The following is a 19,554-nucleotide window of genomic DNA, read 5'->3' on the forward strand; positions in this document are numbered from 1 at the left end:
TGCAATGCAGCAAGACTATTGGGGGGGGGGGTTTGCGTTGCCAAACGCACCAGCACCCACCCAAGTATCCTTTGCTTTGGATTTAACAGCTTGGCGAGATCCGCATGATCCCTGGCCTCAATTAATCCGATATCCCAAAATGACATTGATGTTTAACAATTGCAACGTTTTGCTCATTTGGTTTCGTTTTAAAGAGACAAACCCCCCCCCCGCCCCCGCCGAAGCTGAGTTTGCTAATCAACTTATGCCAAACCATCCCTAATGAAAGCTCCTACCGCCCCATCATGGAAGAGCGGTCAGCCAATCAGAAATTATTTGAGTCCTACACATCAGAGCTGGAAGGGATTTGCAGGGGAGAGGAAGTTCTGCATGTAAATTCCCCCACTCCAAATGTGCATGCAAAATTTATATATATATATAAATATATATATATATATATTGGGGGAGGGGTGCGGCAACAAAATTGTTGCAGTGTGGACTGCTTCTGCCCATCTTCTCAGCCAAACTGTCATTTGAACACACACACACATACACACACTTCTGCTAATTTGTTAATAAAGCTTGCTTTTTTTATCCTGCCAAAACAGACTCCCAGGCCGACTTTCAAATACAGTGGTACCTTGGTTCTCAAACTTAATCCGTTCCGCAAGTCGGTTCCAAAACCAAAGCGTTCAAAAACCAAGGCGCGCTTTCCTGTAGGAAGTAATTCAAAATGGGTTAATCCGTTCCAGACTTTTAAAAACAACCCCTAAAACAGCAATTTAACGTGAATTTTACTACCTAACGAGACCATTGATCCATAAAATGAAAGCAAGAATCAATGTGCTGTACTATGAAACAAGTAAGACAGTATTGTAGATGATGATTTTTTTTAAAAAAAAAATGTTTTCTTACTTGCTCTGATGATAGTCATTTTTTGGACCGGGGGCTTTTATCCATTTCCGTAGTCATACAATCAATCAATCAATCAAAAAATCAATCAGTAGCTGAACTGGGTTCCACACAGTCACAATAACAAATTGACCAAAAAAAGCCTCAGAAACAAAAACGCAAAATAAATAGCAAAACCAAAAGCGCCAACTACAGTGGTACTGAGGCATCTAATCATAAGCCTGCATTTTTATTAAGGCTTGATCAGGGCCTGAATCTTAAAATGAGCTTAAAGATTTTCAAATGTTTCATGCCAGGCAAAAGACCAGCTGCCTAAAAGGCCTTGGCAATGTTTTTTCCTCCTAGACAAGGGGCCCCCTGATTTATAGCAGAAAACAATTCTCAAAGTCATAAAAAAGGAAATTACAGGCTGAGAGCGAGGACACTGATCCTACATGTTACAGAAGATAAAAAAAGCAGAGATAAACATAATTAGGAATGAGTAAATAATAAAATGATACCATGTGCCTCCCAGTAAAATGAGCCATATCTTCTTCCTAAGGTTAAAAAATTGCCAAGAGCAATGGAGAGGCATCTAGCTGGCAGAAAAAGAGAGCATTTTTAGGAAATCTTTTAAAGCTGTTTCTTTTTTAAACTGAGAGAGTTAAAGGGCAATAAATGTTGGGAAGAGCTAATGGGAAAGGAGGGGTGAAAGGAGGGGTGTAAACTGAAGAGGCTTCTTTTTTGAAGCTGTTTTTTTACTGAGTTCCTTTTTTACTTTACAAAGGCCTTATTCCTTTTAAAAGGCTACCTATGATAATGTATTAAATATATTGGCTTAAATGTAATTATGCAAAGGATTTAAGAAATGCTAGATTCTTATTTCATATAGTTGTAAGAGTTTTAACTATCCTGAAATTAAGTCAGCCACCAGCCTAGCCCCCCTGCCAGACAGGAGACGCCATAGAGCACTCCTGATATATAGTTGTCAGGCTTTTTGTTTAGAAACCTTCAAATGAAGGAGATCTTTCAATGTTGATGTGAACTCAAGATCCTTGACATCTGTTGAAGATAAAAATTCAAGATTAACTATCTGTTTTGGAAGGCAATAGGGCAAGGAGGGCAAGAGGTGAGCTGGTAATTAAGATTCCTTGTTGAGACACATGTAAGATATATTACTACTTATTTGTCATTTATATATAGCTCTTTGTGTTCCATAAAAGGACAGAAGGAAGTGGGTGTATCTTTTGTGATTGGTTCTAGCAAACAGCCAATAGGAATTTCAACCAGGCTGATTGGACAGAGGCAGCCAAAGGAGGAGCAAGGGGGCTGGATTAAGGAAATATAAGTGCTGGCCAGAATGGCAGGAGGCCAGGCCAGAGCTTGGTAACCATATACCACTGTGCCTCTCATTTATTTGTCTGACAAATAAATTACTATTTTAATTTCTCTATTGCTGCGTTGAATATTTCATTCCAGCTAAGCGTTAACCACAAGCAGAGGTGCTACAGTACCTTGGTTCTCAAACTTAATCTGTTCTGGAAGTCCATTTGACTTCCAAAATGTTCGAAAACCAAGGCGTGGCTTCTGATAGGCGCAGACCCTCCAGAAACAATAGCCGATAGCCTCATCGGTCGTTCGGCTTCCGAAAAACATTTGAAAACACTTACTTCTGGGTAAGGTATCACTGTAAATCTTGCATTTTTATCCTGCTCCGCAGCCGGAACAAGACTCCCAAGCTGACTTTCAAATATCAACAAGGAAATTGTACGGATCCTCAGGTTTGCAATCTAAGACACACAGCACAAAAGGAAAGGGGCCTGGGAGGGAGGAGGAGGGGAAGGCACCATGCTACAGAGTTCTTGTAGGAAACAGCAGGATTGGAAGAATTTGGAGAGGAGCCAAAATGTGCACGTTGTTCACCAGAGTTAAATAGCATCAGAAGTCCTCTTCTCGATGAGCCCAATGGCCCATCGACTCCAGAATCACAGTGGCCAGCCTGATACCTGTGTATCTGAGACCTGCATGTCAGCCTTAAAACAAAAAATGCAGGCAGAAGGTTATAGGCCACACAGCTCTATGCAGAGAAGTCCTGATGGGAATCAAAGACCTAAGTTAGCACCTAGATTTGATACTGATTTGTTTAAAAATATGAAAATCAATAAATTGGCAAAGGCCTAAGTTAGCCATGTCCATGAATCTCAGTGGGCCTACTCTGAGTAGGGCTAAAATGGGAATCATAGACTTGTAGAGTTGGAAGAGATCCCAACGGTCATCTACTCCAACCCTGCAATGCAGAAATCAAAGGGTTCTGTCTGTAAAAACGAAAATCTGCCCTTATTCCCTTATAGGGGGACACAAGAGCCCTTATAGAGTCCTTTGCAGGTTCTCCATCGGTCAGAGAAAATAACAGAGGCCAAGCAGAGAATATTGAGAAACAAAGCAGCTAGTAAGCCTGATCTTTATTAAAGCTGTTGCAACGGGGTGCTCCCCTCTCACGCAGGAAAGGAGGAGGACCCAAAACAAAGGTGTGCCTGCCCTTATGTAGACATTTTAAATTCCCTGCCCTGGAGCTCAAGACCACCCCTCCATATATCAATAAAAGAAGGGGTGTAGCCCAAGACCCCCCCCCCAATATATCATACCTACATCACATACCGACAGCAGAAATCTAAGTGTTGTTTTTCTCCTGTCTGACAGGTGACCTGTTAATGCTCACTTGATTGGATACCCTGGGGAGCCTGGCCAGTCTTTTGTAATGATAAATACTTAGTTCCTGAGCCAGGTCACAGGCTCACCCTATTCAAACACAGACATAACCTTAAGACAGGATTTGTTTTTTTCCCCAAAAGATTTTTATTAAGGTTTCAACACATTTTATCATAACAAACAAAACAAGACAACACAATAACAAACAATAAACAATATAAAACACAAAAATCAAACAAAAATATATAAGTTCAACTCTTAGTTTCATGTATCTTACTTTCCCAACTTCCTCACACCTCCCTTTTCTGTATTCTAATTTCCAATTTAGTCTCAGCAAATTCTTCCTCTATTTTGACTGATTTTAATATTGCTTAATTTCTTTTAAATTAACCATTACCACTGCTATCCACTTATCTTCTAATCCCCCATCATTTATTAATTTTGCTGTATTTCTTTACTTGTTACTTATAAAACATCTTTGCACATTCCCTTCAACTTTGTCACTAATGCCGCATTATCTCTATATCCTGCATCACCTTAACATTCAAATAATTTACAAGGTTTTTGCAGATAATCTTTAAATTTCTTCCAATCTTCTTCTGTTTGTTCTTCTCCCAGGTCTCGGATTCTGCCAGTCATTTCTGCCAGTTCCATGTAGTCTATCAGTTGCATCTGCCATTCTTCCAAGGTGGGCAAATCTTGTGTCTTCCAATACTTTGCAATAAGTATTCTTGCGCTGCTGTTGTTGCATACCCTTAAGACAGGATTTGTGAAGAAAACGACAATGGGGAGGCTTTTCCAATTTCCTTCAACCTTGTCCAGTTCACAGGCAATCGAAGTCCCGGCTTTGGGCGTTGGGACCAGGGGCAAGATGGTGGGCAGGGAGCTGGAACGGGAGTCCAGAAGCCAGGAGTCCGAGGGTCAGAGAGCCAGGAGTCATGAAGGCAGGGGTCCGAGGATCAAGAGGCAAGAAGCCAAACGCAGCAAGGCAGGAAACGTGTTGCTGCGTCAAAGAGCCGAAGGGAAATGCTGACCTTATATCCCTTCATGGCTCTTGCCACCAGGTACTGTGAGTTACCAATCGCGTCTTGCCTCTCCAGAACAAACTTAGGAAGGCCCCAGTCCTGGTCACAGGGGCTGGATCCTGCACGCACACCTAACATCCTGTAGAGGAATCACTTGGTCAGTTTGGGAGCCAAAATAGTCCTAGGGTTGGTCTCCTGTACTGCTTCAGAAATGTGGCCCATACATTTTTGTATGTGTTTGCTTGGCATATTTATGAACCTTTATTATATATATATATATAAGACCTTAATGCTTTTGAATGCTTTAATGCTTTTTTTGAGGAGACTCTTGAGAGTCCCATGGAATGCAAGAAGATCAGACCTCTCCATTCTTAAGGAAATCAGCCCTGAGTGCTCACTGGAAGGACAGATCGTGAAGCGGAGGCTCCAAGACTTTGGCCACCTCGTGAGAAGAGAAGACTCCCTGGAAAAGACTCTGATGTTGGGAAAGATGGAGGGCACAAGGAGAAGGGGACGGCAGAGGACGAGATGGTGGGACAGTGTTCTCGAAGCGACCAGCATGAGTTTGACCAAACTGCGGGAGGCAGTGGAAGACAGGAGGGCCTGGAGTGCTCTGGTCCAGGGGGTCACGAAGAGGCGGACACGACTAAGCAACTCAACAACAACAAGACCTTAAATTTGTTTATTTCACCAGCATTCCTGGTTCCCACATTTCACACCGCCTCCTGTCTTGTATTGTCCTTTCTGCTGGCAGGGCAGGCCAAGGCTCTTCAAAAATGGGCAAGCCAGCCTACAAGATGGGCAGGCTGCGCAAGAAGGCTGTCAAGAGCCTAGAGACGCCCCCTTCCCCATCTCCTCTGCCCACCCCAGATGGCGGATCTCGTTTTTCCAAGCCATTTCCCCCTCTGCTCCAGCCTAAGTCGCAGTGACAGGCTGGGGTTACTCTGTTGCTCCAAATGCATCAGCGAATCTCAGCTTGACTCTGGATTTGTGGAAGCAGGAAGCAGGGGGGACGGCGATGGGAGGCCGGATCTGCCTGTCTTTCTGGAAACCGGGCTCGTCTCTCAGCCGCCAGTCATTCTTTCCAGGTATTCCTGGAAGCAGTCCCTGTTTCCCGACAGACACCTGCCTTTCCCACCTCGCTCGTGTTCTCTGCCAGTCCCGCTCAATGCAACATGAGTTTTCGCTGCTCTCGCCCGGAGGCAAGGATGTTCCAGCTGCAGGCCCCAAACCACAGCCGAAGAGGTAGCTGAAGAAGGGAGCTGGGTTGTTGTGGGGGAGGCTGCACGTAAGGACACGAGAAGAGCCTAGAAAGGAAACAATATACCAACAAAAAGAGAGCGGTTAAGCAAACTATGCAAGTACCTGGAGCTAGCCAAATTGACCAGCTTCATAAGGCGAAAACCTAAAAACATGGAAAAGATACAGTGGGATTGTTTAAATAAACAGGGCTCAACTACGAATATTTGGTTGTGCCTATGCTCCAACTACCGCACAATTGCACTCGTTTCACACGCTAGCAAGGTTATGCTTAAAATTCTACAAGGCAGGCTTAAGCAGTATTTGGACTCCCAGAAGTGCAAGCTGGGTTTCGAAGGGGCAGAGGAACCAGAGACCAAATTGCAAACATGCGCTGGATTATGGAGAAAGCTAGAGAGTTCCAGAAAGACATCTACTTCTGCTTCATTGACTATGCAAAAGCCTTTGACTGTGTTGACCATAGCAAACTATGGCAAGTTCTTAAAGAAATGGGAGTGCCTGATCACCTCATCTGTCTCCTGAGAAATCTCTATGTGGGACAAGAAGCTACAGTTAGAACTGGATATGGAACAACTGATTGGTTCAAAATTGGGAAAGGAGTGTGGCAAGCCTGTATATTGTCTCCCTGCTTATTTAACTTATATGCAGAATTCATCATGCGAAAGGCTGGGCTGGATGAATCCCAAGCCGGAATTAAGATTGCCGGAAGAAATATCAATAACCTCAGATATGCAGATGACACAACCTTGATGGCAGAAAGTGAGGAGGAATTAAAGAACCTTTTAATGAGGGTGAAAGAGGAGAGCGCAAAATATGGTCTGAAGCTCAACATCAAAAAAACCAAGATCATGGCCACTGGTCCCATCACCTCCTGGCAAATAGAAGGGGAAGAAATTGAGGCAGTGAGACCACAAAGAAGGCTGATCGCCGAAGAATGGATGCTTTTGAATTCTGGTGCTGGAGGAGACTCTTGAGAGTCCCATGGACTGCAAGAAGATCAAACGTATCCATTCTGAAGGAAATCAGCCCTGAGTGCTCACTGGAAGGACAGATCCTGAAGCTGAGGCTCCAAGACTTTGGCCACCTCATGAGAAGAGAAGACTCCCTGGAAAAGACCCTGATGTTGGGAAAGATGGAGGGCGCAAGGAGAAGGGGACGACAGAGGACGAGATGGTGGAACAGTGTTCTCGAAGCTACCAGCATGAGTCTGACCAAACTGTGGGAGGCAGTGGAAGACAGGAGAGCCTGGCATGCTCTGGTCCAGGGGGTCACGAAGAGGTGGACACGAATTAACGATTAAGCAACAACAACCGTGTTGGTCTGCCGTAGTCGAAACAAAATAAAAAAATTCTTTCCAGTAGCACTTTAGGTAAAGGTAAAGGTACCCCTGACCATTAGGTCCAGTTGTGACCGACTCTGTGGTTGCGGCGCTCATCTCGCTCTATGGGCCGAGGGAGCCGGCGTTTGTCCGCAGACAGCTTCCAGGTCATGTGGCCAGCATGACTAAGCCACTTCTGGTGAACCAGAGCAGCGCATGGAAATGCCGTTTACCTTCCCGCCAGAGTGGTTCCTATTTATTTGCTAGCACTTTGACGTCCTTTCGAACTGCTAGGTTGGCAGGAGCAGGGACCAAGCAACGGGAGCTCACCCCATCATGGGGATTTGAACCACCGACCTTCTGATCGGCAAGTCCTAGGCTCTGCGGTTTAACCCACAGCTCCACCCGCGTCCCTCAAAAGAAACTTACATGTTTCCACCCGGTTTCGAACCGGGGACCTTTCGCGTGTTAGGCGAACGTGATAACCACTACACTACGGAAACTTCTATGAGACCAACTAAGTTTGTTATTGGTATGAGTTTTCGTGTGCTCATACCAATTTCACCATTTCGGGGTGAACATCTCTGGTCCCGACAGGCGGTCGGTTGTTCTTCATTCCGCAAATGGACGCCTCTCCGGTTCCCAGCGCCTGGCGAGGCAGGCAAACCTGGAGTCGATGGCGCCCGACGGTGGAGAGTGCCTTCCTGCGGACAAGACACGGGACGTTGGTTGCGTGTAGCTCCTCTGCCTCGGCTCCTGGCCTGATGCGCAGGAAGCCTAAGCTGATGTGACGGGCTACATGCCTCCTCCTTGCTTTCATGCGCGGAGGTAGAAAAGGGGATGTAATTAATTTAAAAGAGCAAACTCCAAACAGGGGAGAGACCCACCAGTGCCCAGGTAGAGAAGCGAATCTCATCCACTCAGCATCGCTCAGACCTCCCGGCAGACGCTGACATTTTGCGGGATTATTCCCTTTTGGACTTTTTCTGTCTCTCACACACACAGAGGAAGAATAATGAAGGGGCAGGGAAGAGAGAGGGAGCGCATCTAAATGGATGGCTTTCGCAGAGAAGGCACCAAAGGCATTAATCGCATTAAAGCAGTGCGGCCTCATGCCAATTCCATACCCTCCAACATCTCTCAGATGAAAAGAGAGACATCTCCATCTGGTACACAGGATGAGACCCTCCCTGCCTGCAGACTGTCTCGCCAGAGTGGTGCATGCTCTGGTTATCTCCCGCTTGGGCTACTGCAATGCGCTCTACGTGGGGCTACCTTTGAAGGTGACACGGAAACTGCAACTAATCCAGAATGTGGCAGCCAGACTGGTGACTGGGAGCGGCCGCCGGGACCACATAACACCGGTTCTGAGAGATCTGCATTGGCCCCAGTACGTTTCCGAGCATGATTCAAAGTGTTGGTGCTGACCTTTCAAGCCCTAAAGGCCTAGGCCCAGTATATCTGAAGGAGCGTCTCCATCCCCATCATTCTGCTCGGACACTGAGGTCCAGCGCTGAGGACCTTCTGGCGGTTCCCTCACTGCAAGAAGTGAGGTTACAGGGAACCAGGAGAGGGCCTTCTCAGTGGTGGCGCCTGTCCTGTGAAACACCCTCCCACCAGATGTCAAGGAAATAAACAACTATCTGACGTTTAGAAGACATCTGAAGGCAGCCCTGTTTAGGGAAGTTTTTGATGTCTGATGTTTTATCGTGTTTTTAATATTCTCTTAGGAGCTGCCCAGAGTGGCTGGGGAAACCCAGCCAGATGGGCGGGGTATAAATGATAAATATTATTATTATTAATAATAATAATAATAATAATAATAATAATCTCTCACTTCCACTGCATCTGACCCTCCTCGATCCCCCATTTTCGTCTCCTTCCCTGACTGCAGAACATTTCCAGCGTCGCTTTGCCAATGGGACGCAGCCTTCCACCGTCCCGAGAATCGCCCCTTAATCCCAGTTTCATTTTATCCTTTGGTAAATTTGCCAAATGAAAAGCACACACCAATAAATAAATAGGGGTACTTGGGGGGCATGAAATCCAGGCAGAGCGGGGGGCTGCCCGTGAAGAGGCTTCATCCGCCGCAGTTGGTTCTCAGGTGCTAAACAGGAAACCAAGCGCCTAGTTCTTATGGTTACAGAGCTGCCGTGCCAAACAGCCGCTTGGCCGGATCTTCTTATGAGAAATACAGGAATTACTGGGACAGAACTACCCGAATTATAGAAATTTATTCATGTATACGACCACGGCGGCAAGAATGTTACTTGCCCAAAAATGGAAAGGAGAAGTCTCAGTGAAAGAAGAATGGATAGAAAAAAATTATGGAATATGCAGAAATGGGGAAAATAAGAAACCAAGACAACAAGCTTTTTATAAAAGAATGGAAATGGATTATTGGATATTTACAAATAAACTGTCAACAGATCAGAACTTTGGCAGGATTATTGTAATAACCTTCAGTTTTATAAGAGTATATATTTAAAGTAGATGAATAAATGAGTAAATTAAGTTAATTTGGAATATGCAGAAAATAAAAAAAAATAAATTTAAGGAACCGCAGAAAGAGGGGGAAAGGAGTCGAGTTTTGAAATGCTGAAATGATTGTAAAATTATTGAAATATATAAAACTGAAAATTGTAAACAAAATAATGATAATATTTAGAAGAGTGGATCTTGCCAACTTGCAAAAAACAAACAAAGGAATACTAGAAGCAAGATCTTTTGTTCATTAGCTGATGAACGAAAGGTCTCCCTTCTTTCCACGAGTCTGCCTGTTGCATCTCTGTATGATGCCAAATCCCTGCAGAGCTGAGACGGAGGTTGGGGTTTGTGTGAAAGGGGTTACGCTGCGGAATAGCCGCTGAGGGAGAGCCCTGTTGAGACAGAGGGGACACAAGCTGTCCCTGGGGTGAGAGATGGGGCAGGAAAATGTTGCTAAGGCCATTTGCTTATTTGATTCAATGACAAATGCTAATTGCTGCTTTCGCTGCACTTTATAGCTTCATTTGCTTTATAATGGAGCTGTTAATTTGTTTGTGTTACTTATAGGACTTTTTTTTAATGGGTTCTATAATTTTCGGATATCATTTGTTGTTGTTTAGTCGTTTAGTTGGGTCCAACTCTTTGTAACCCCCTGGACCAGAGCATGCCAGGCACTCCTGTCTTCCACTGCCTCCCGCAGTTTGGTCAGACTCATCAAAGCTACCAAGAACACTGTCCCACCATCTTGTCCTCTGTCATCCCCTTCTCCTTGCGCCCTCCATCTTTCCCAACATCAGGGTCTTTTCCAGGGAGTCTTCTCTTCTCCTGAGGTGGCCAAAGTCTTCAGGATCTGTCCTTCCAGTGAGCACTCAGGGCTGATTTCCTTCAGAATGGAGAGGTTTGATTTTCTTTCAGTCCAAGGGACTCTCAAGTCTCCTCCAGCACCAGAATTCAAAAGCATCAATTCTTCGGCGATCAGCCTTCTTTATGGTCCAGCTCTCACTTCCATACATCACTATTGGGAAAACCATGGCTTTAACTATACGGACCTTTGTTGGCAAGGTGATGTCTCCACTTTTTAAGATGCTGTCTAGGTTTGTCATCGCTTTTCTCCTAAGAAGCAGGCGTCTTTTAATTTCGTGACTGCTGTCACCATCTGCAGTGATCATGGAGCCCAAGGAAGTAAAATCTCTCACTGCCTCCATTTCTTCCCCTTCTATTTGCCAGGAGGTGATGGGACCAATTAGGATCAAGTTATAAGGGGAAACTGGGGAGAGGCAATCTCGCAGGTAAACCGGTCCCAATGTGTTAAGGGTTTTGTATACTAACAGTAATACTTTTGTTATAAGAAAACAAAATCTGCTTCTTTTTCCTTATGGGGTACCCAAGAGCCCATATAGAGTCCTTACATGGGTTCCCTATCGGTAGGAGAAAATAACAGAGGCCAACCAGAGAATATTGAGAAGCAAAGCGGCTAGTAAGCCTGATCTTTATTAAAGGAACTGTTGCAACAGGGTCCCCACTCACCACATGCAGGAGGGAGGGGAGGAACCCAGAACAATGGTGTGCAAGCCCTTATATAGACTTTTGAATTTGCCCACCCTGTACCCAAGACCAACCCCCTTAAACATCATACATACATCACAGAAGGGGCGGTCTACAGCAGAATCCTCTCTGGCAGGAAACCTGTTGATGGGTTTACCTGGAGAGCCTGGCCATTCTTTTGTGATGGTAGATACTTCATTCCTGAGTCCCGGTCACAGGCTCACCCTATTCATACCCAAATGTGCCCTTAAGGCAGAATTTGTGAGCACAGAGACAATGGGGAGGCTTTTCCCATTCCCATCCAAACTGCAGACGAATATTTGAGGTCACTGAAAGAGTCAAAATGGCTTCAGGATTGTTCTCCTGTACTATTTCAGACATGTGGTTTATATATTTATGGATGTGTTTCCCTAGTACATATACATACCGCCCTATACCCGGAGGTCTCAGGGCAGTTCACATAAAAAGATTACAGTATATAAAATAAAATCATATAAATATAAATATAAATATAAATATAAATGGGATGCGGGTAGCGCTGTGGGTAAAACCTCAGTGCCTAGGACTTGCCGGTCGTATGGTCAGCGGTTCGAATCTCCGCGGCGGGGTGAGCTCCCATCTCTCAGTCCCAGCTCCTGCCCACCTAGCAGTTCGAAAGCACTCCTAAGTGCAAGTAGATAAATAGGTACCGCTTTATAGCGGGAAGGTAAACAGGTTTCCGTGTGCTGCGCTGGTGCTGGCTAGCCAGAGCAGCTTCGTCACACTGGCCACGTGACCCGAAAGTGTCTCCGGACAGCGCTGGCCGCCAGCCTCTTAAGTGAGATGGGCACACAACCCTAGAGTCGGACACAACTGGCCCGTACGGGCAGGGGTACCTTTACCTTTATATAAAATAAAAGCAATAACTCAATATTACCCCCCCCCCCATAATAAGGCATATTCTGATTATTATCTTATTTCACTGTTCCCTGCTATGGGATGGAAATATTCTGTGCAGAGCAGGTTATAAATGCTTTGCGGTAGCAGCAAAGCACAACACTTCCCTCTATTCCTGAGCTTTTGTTTGGTCTTTGAGTTTTTCCTCTGCCACAATTGTCAGGCACAGCAACTGGGCTCACTTCCCTGCTCACCATTTTGCATCGTCCAACATGCCCCAGACTTTGAGATTAACAAAACTGTCCTTAGCATTTGTCTCTGTTTCTCTCTCCCTGCCCTGGAGCTCCGGACCACCCCTCCATATATCAAGACCACCACCCCAGATACATCATACCTACATCACAGAAAAGGCGGTCTACAGCAGAAATCTGAGTGCGTTGTTTATCTCCTGCCTGACAGGTTACCTGTTAAGGCTCACTTGATTGGATACCCTGGGGAGCCTGGCTAGTCTTTGGTAATGATAAATACTTAGTTCCTGAGTCAGGTCACAGGCTCACCCTACTCAAACACAGACAGACATACCCTTAAGACAGGATTTGTGAAGGAAAAGACAATGGGGAGGCTTTTCCATTTTCCTTTGACCTTGCAAAGAAAACATTTGGTCAATCTGGGAATCAAAAAATGGTTTCAGGTCGGTCTTCCTGTGCTGATCTATGTATGTTCTTGGCTGGTACATTTATGACCATTTATTATATATCTAGGGACGCGGGTGGCGCTGTGGGTTAAACCACAGAGCCTAGGACTTGCCAATCAGAAGGTCGGCGGTTCGAATCCCCGCGACGGGGTGAGCTCCTGTTTCTTGGTCCCTGCTCCTGCCAACCTAGCAGTTCGAAAGCACCTCAAAGTGCAAGTAGATAAATAGGTACCACTCTGGCGGGAAGGTAAACGGCGTTTCTGTGCGCTGCTCTGGTTCGCCAGAAGCGGCTTAGTCCTGCTGGCCACATGACCCGGAAGCTGTACGCCGGCTCCCTTGGCCAATAAAGCGAGATGAGCGCTGCAACCCCAGAGTCGGCCACGACTGGACCTAATGGTCAGGGGTCCCTTTACCTTTTCTTATATATCTAAGACTTTAAAATTCTTATCACATAGAATTGGAAGGGACACCATGGGTCATCTAGTCCAGGCCCCTCCAACTGCCCCAACACAAGCACACTTACCATTCCAGAGCTGTTTGCTGTGTGCCTTGCCCCACCAGCAAGTCGGAGAATTTTTAAGCTTCCTGGGCTCCAGGATGCTCTCGCAAGCTAGCTATTTAGATATCTGAAGACATCTCTCCTGTCATCCCCCATTCTTCTCTTCCGCAGGCTGAAGATACCTTCAGCTCCTTCAACTTTTCCTCACAAGGCTCAGTTTCCAGACCTTTCATCATCTCGGTCGCCTTCATACACAGCTTCCAGCGTGTCAAACCTTTTCTTAAACGGCTCAGGGTATTGCAACTGAATCAGGGGGAGTTGAACAGCTTCTTAAAACCTTGCAAAAAGTAGAAGAGGGTGCCCAGTACTCCGCCATAACGCTAGAATTTGGCTCTAGGGAGCGACTAGAGAAAGGGCACGCCAGCGCACAAATCCTCTGCAAAATGCAGAAAATAATGTATGGGATCTGCTGCCACAGAGCAGGGCTGGTTACAAGCTTCAGTGGTTCCATAAACAAGAGATTTTGTGGAGGAGGGAAAACTCGTCTGCATCTATTAAACAGAGATGGCTGAATTGATGCTCAAGGGACAGAAGTGCTCAGCCTCTGAGTGCAAGTTGCTGGGGAGCACCAGCAATGAGGGGCCTATGGCGTGCCGGTCTTGCTTGTGGGCTCCCCGACGGGGCAGGCGATTCACCCAGGTGAGAACAGGGTGCTGGCCGAGGACGCTGGTCCCCCATTTGGCTGACCCAATTGTGGCCTGTGGGTGGCGCTGTGGGTTAAACCACAGAGCCTAGGACTTGCCGATCAGAAGGTCAGCGGTTCGAATCCCCGCGACGGGGTGAGCTCCCGTTGATCGGTCCCTGCTCCTGCCAACCTAGCAGTTCGAAAGCACCTCAAAGTGCAAGTAGATAAATAGGTACCACTCCAGCGGGAAGGTAAACAGCGTTTCCGTGCGCTGCTCTGGTTCGCCAGAAGCGGCTTAGTCCTGCTGGCCACATGACCCGGAAGCTGTACGCTGGTTCCCTCGGCCAGTAAAGCGAGATGAGCGCCGCAACCCCAGAGTCGGCCACGACTGGACCTAATGGTCAGGGGTACCTTTACTTTTACCTTTAATTGTGGCCTCTCCTGATGCTCTTCGGCGATCCCAGAAACTGTGGGCATCCTATAACATGGGTAGGCAAACTAAGGCCCGGGGGCAGGATGCAGCCCAATCATCTCCTAAATCCGGCCCGTGAACAGTCCAGGAATCAGTGTGTTTTTACAGGAGTAAAATGTGTCCTAATGTAAGGATCCTGGCCACTGGGCCCATCACCTCCTGGCAAATAGAAGGGGAAGAAATGGAGGCAACGAGAGATTTTACTTTCTTGGGCTCCATGATCCCTGCAGAAGGTGACAGCAGTCACAAAATTAAGAGACACCTGCTTCTTGGGAGAAAAGCCATGACAAACCTAGACAGCATCTTAAAAAGCAGAGACATCACATTGCCAACAAAGGTCCGTATAGTTCAAGCTCTGGTTTTCCCAGTAGTGATGTATGGAAGTGAGAGCTGGACCATCAAGAAGGCTGATCGCTGAAGAATTGATGCTTTTGAATTCTGGTGCTGGAGGAGACTCTTGAGAGTCCCATGGACTGCAAGAAGATCCAACCTCTCCATTCTGAAGGAAATCAGCCCTGAGCGCTCACTGGAAGGACAGATCCTGAAGCTGAGGCTCCAAGACTTTGGCCACCTCAGGAGAAGAGAAGACTCCCTGGAAAAGACCCTGATGTTGGGAAAGATGGAGGGTGCAAGGAGAAGGGGACGCCAGAGGACGAGATGGTGGGACAGTGTTCTCGAAGCTACCAGCATGAGTTTGACCAAACTGCGGAGGCAGTGGAAGACAGGAGTGCCTGGTGTGCTCTGGTCCAGGGGGCCACGAAGAGGCGGACACCACTAAACAACAACAGGAATTCTTTCATCCCCCCCAAAAAAAATATAGTCCATCCCACCACAAGGTCTGAGGGAGAGTGTACTGGCTCCCTGCTGAAAAGGTTTGCTGTCCTGTAAGAACACACGAAGAACTGCTGGATCAGTCAGATGATGATTTTTAAAGCCATTCAGAAATGGAAACAAGAAGAAATTCTGACGAAAGAAGAATGGCAGACGAAAATAATGGACTGTGCAGAATTGGACAAAATGACAGGAAGGATTCGAAACCTACGGAACCAGAGATTTACAGAAGGTTGGAAGAAGTATATAAACTATTTGAAAAGCAATTGTAACCAACAAATTGCGCTAGTAGGACTACAAGAAGTTTTGTAAGGAGGACTATATGAAGTGCTACAAAGTAGATAAAGAATAGAGATATGGGTTATGAGTTTTAAATGTAACAGGGAAAATAAGAAATGTATACTAAGAGATTCGAAAATTTTCAGACAGGACTGATGGAAGTCAAAAAAATGGAATAAGATGTAGAAACATGTTTAATTACTGTTGAAAAGAGTATGTTAAAAAAAAACACAACCTAATAATTATATATATATATACAATGGTACCTCGGGTTAAGAACTTAATTCGTTCCGGAGGTCCATTCTTAACCTGAAACTGTTCTTAACCTGAAGCACCACTTTAGCTAATGGGGCCTCCCACTGCCGCCGTGCCGCCGGAGCACAATTTTTGTTCTCACCCTGAAGCAAAGTTCTTAACCTGAAGCACTATTTCGGGGTTAGTGGAGTCTGTAACCTGAAGCGTATGTAACCCAAGGTACCACTGTATATAAAATTATTATTGACTCTTCTCATGTGTGTAACAGGGAGTTGCACCACGGCTCTTCTTCTGCAATGAGCCCGAGCCGAGCTATTCCCACCGAAAGGAGAGAGAAATAGGCAGTTTCTCAAACATTTCCTGGCAAGCGGCTGACCTAGATTCCGGCGATATACTTGTTCGGCTCTTAACAGGCCTCTCCAGAGGAGGCGGAAGAATTGTTTTCAATATGATTCATTTATTTATTGCCATGTAGATGCCGTGCCGGCGCCAGGGGAGCCCTAGGAGGGTCCAGCTGCCTTTGTTTAACCAGGAATTGGGCAGCACTGCCTTGCCTGGGCAATGCTGCCAGCCACTTGTAGGCTCCCCACTGGTCTGGCTTTGTTGTTGTTGAGTCATTTAGTCGTGTCCGCCTCTTCCTGACCCCCTGGACCAGAGCACACCAGGCCCTCCTGTCTTCCACTGCCTCCCACAGTTTGGTCAAACTCATGCTGGTAGCTTTGAGAACACTGTCCCACCATCTTGTCCTCTGCCATCCCCTTCTCCTTGTGCCCTCCATCTTTCTCAGCATCAGGGTCTTTTCTCATGAGGTGGCCAAAGTCTTGGAGCCTTGGCTTCAGGATCTGTCCTTCCAGTGAGCACTGAAGTCTGATTTCTTTCAGAATGGAGAAGTTTGATCTTCTTGCAGTCCATGGGACTCTCAAGAGTCTCCTCCAGCACCATAACTCAAAAGCATCCATTCTTTGTTGTGAAGAGAAGCGGACACGGAGCAATGGATCCTGTTACAGGAAAAATCCGAGGGCTCCCTTGGACAAAACAAAGACACCAACCAGGATAACTTGGAGCAAAACAGCAGCCTGTAGGCTTGGCCTTTATTGAACTGTTGCAACAGGGTATTCCCCTCACGTGCAGGAGAGAGGAAAGACCCAGAAGAATAGTGTGCAAGGTCTTATAAAAACTTTGAAATTCCCCTCCTCTAGGTCTAGCCCACCCCCAGAAACATCATGCATACATTACAGAAAGGAGGAGTTGAGGGAGGCATACATTACAGAAAGGAGGGGCTGAGGGAGGAGTTGGTGGTAACATGAGTGTCTTGTCACCTGGCTGGTTCCTCCTTTCCCCCTCCCCATGAGTACTTTCCAGAGGACAAAGGGGAGTTTGCAGTTTCCTGCCCCCTGAGGGAAGATCTGATCAGTGTCCTTTGTTTCAGTCCATGTTGAATCCACTCCCATATGCAAGTTCTTTGTGATCTTGATTGTCTTCTGTCTGGGATCATCAGGGTTGGCATGGGCAGGGCTCCTGTGTTATGTGCTGAGACAGTGAAGGGATTATGGCTGACCAGGACTAAGTCACCCCCCTTTGTTAGTTCTTGTCACATGGAGTAAAAATAAAAATGGAACAGTGCAAATCCAATGTATGGTTGACTTTCTATGAATTTATAACAGAAATGTGGTGTTATGAATTTATAACATAAATGTGGCATATGTAGTGTGTGAGTGTGAAGTTTATACAAACAGAAGGATTGGGGTGGGGGGGTTCCTGCTACAATCCAAACTACAAGAAAGAAGATTCCACCTAAACATTAGGAAGAACTTCCTGACAGTAAGAGCTGTTTGACAGTGGAATTTGCTGCCAAGGAGTGTGGTGGAGTCTCCTTCTTTGGATGTCTTTAAGCAGAGGCTTGACACCCATATGTCAGGAGTGCTCTGATGGGTTTTCCTGCTTGGCAGGGGGTTGGACTCGATGGCCCTTGGGGTCTCTCCCAACTCTATGATTCTATGATTCTAACCCCCTCGAACTCTCCCTTCCTCTGCAGAAGAACCGTCCATTCAGCTCAGGCCAAGATTTCTGTGTAAGACATGCTGCGCGGGGGATTCCTGCGGGTTGCCTTCCTGCGCTGGCTAATCAGAAGCAGCGCAGGTTGAGGAGAGAATAAGAGGCCTTCCGCCGAGCACATCCATATGCATGAGCTGTAGCAAAAACAGTGACGCAAAGACAGAGGGTGCCGCTGATGTTTATGAATGGAGAGATAAAGCACCAAGAGTTTGGCGTGTATTCAGAAGCCCTCCCTGGGCCAGAAGGGGCGGGCAGGCCGGAGGCGAAGGAGGAGGTTGTTATTGATGGTCCTGTTCGTCTCAGCAAATAATACAATAACTCTCAGAAGATGTGCATCTGGTCAATTGTCTCGTTGCCGAAGGGAAACAGTGTGAGTGGAAAGCAGAGGGGCTTCTGTGTTTAAGAGGGGGCAATTCTCAGAATTTGGAGGCACTGCAAGAAGTAAGAGGATGCATTTGAATCGCCAAAGAAATCCAACACGGTCATGTTCGATTTCAAAAGAGGAAACAGCGTCCAAACGAGGAGGCTGGCCCAAAAAGGAAGTTGCGAGGCCAAGTCAGGAGGGTGAGATGGCTCCAAAACGTTTGGGAGTTTTCCCAAGAGCACAATGTCAGAAGTTCTACTCGAGTGTATACTGCAGAACAGAAAGGTTGGGAAGCAAGAGTCCAAAAGGCTTTTAGGGGCAAGAAGTCTTCCTTCGAAAAAGCGGAATCTTATACAGTATAAAACGTGAATAACAATAAATTCTGAATTCAAAAATTTGGGGGAAATCCATCCAATAAACATTAGATGATCACCAGGGCTAGCTGGCTAAATTAGTCCTATTTGGGCCAGCGAGGAGAGATGGGGAGAATTAGCTGTGGGATCCCAGAGCGGATGATCTTCATAAAAAGGGGAGGGAAGGAAGGGGAATTAAACATCAGGCTAAGTTCAAATTGTAAGCCAGGCGGAATAGCTCTGTCTTACAGGCCTGGCAGAAGGAGGTTAAATCCTGCAGGGCCCTGGTCTCATGGGACAGAGCATTCCACCAGGTCGCAGCCATCACTGAAAAGGCCCTGATCCTAGTGGAGGATAGTCTGACTTATCCAAATGAAGAGAACAGAAAGGAAGACAAATTTTGGCAAAGAATGTGCAAAGCAATGATAAAGAATGCTATAAAAAAGTCTTTGAATAATACATTGCTGAAAACATTAAGACCAGTAACTATTATGATATATTTATTTATCCATGGACTACTTATTAACATGGACCACTTATAAACGCCATCTCCAGCTCTTCGAAAGATTCCATCAACGATGTCTCCGGAAAATTTTGTGGGATGTAAAACACAGGAGCAGCCAATGACAACATTCATAGAGTGTACATGTTAGAAGATGGGGAGGGATGTCTGTCCAGCAAGCAGGTAAACTCCCTGGAACAGACTTCCTCCGCATGTGACCAGAGGTGGGTGTGGCCTCACCTGTGCAGGTAATGATAAAAGCACAGGGCAGGCAGCCATCTCTCTCTCTTGCCTCTCTCATCTCCATCTTTCGAAGAAGCAAGATGCTCTCTTGGCTCTCAGCCAAGAGAGGAGGAAAGGACTATCTTCCTATAGGATAGATTCTAAATATATTTTACCTTTTTAAGCCTGTCTGCCTTCTGGGATCATATTGTGAACAGAACGTGAGTAAACTCTTTTATACCTTTATAAAGAC

At 46.1% G+C, this 19,554-nt stretch overlaps 1 long non-coding RNA gene across 1 annotated transcript in view; it reads right to left on the minus strand.

Moving 5' to 3' along the window:
- LOC310851831 overlaps positions 1 to 17,181 on the minus strand; it is a 40,621-nt gene extending 23,440 nt beyond the window's left edge. The window contains exon 1 of the long non-coding RNA XR_014567855.1: positions 17,109 to 17,181. This is a non-coding gene — a long non-coding RNA (uncharacterized lncRNA). The remainder of the gene's footprint in view (positions 1 to 17,108) is intronic.
- Between the last annotated feature and the right edge of the window lie 2,373 nt (positions 17,182 to 19,554).

The sequence above is a fragment of the Podarcis gaigeae genome (genome assembly GCF_964106915.1).
Source record: "Podarcis gaigeae genome assembly, chromosome: 8".
Lineage (NCBI taxonomy): Eukaryota > Metazoa > Chordata > Lepidosauria > Squamata > Lacertidae > Podarcis > Podarcis gaigeae.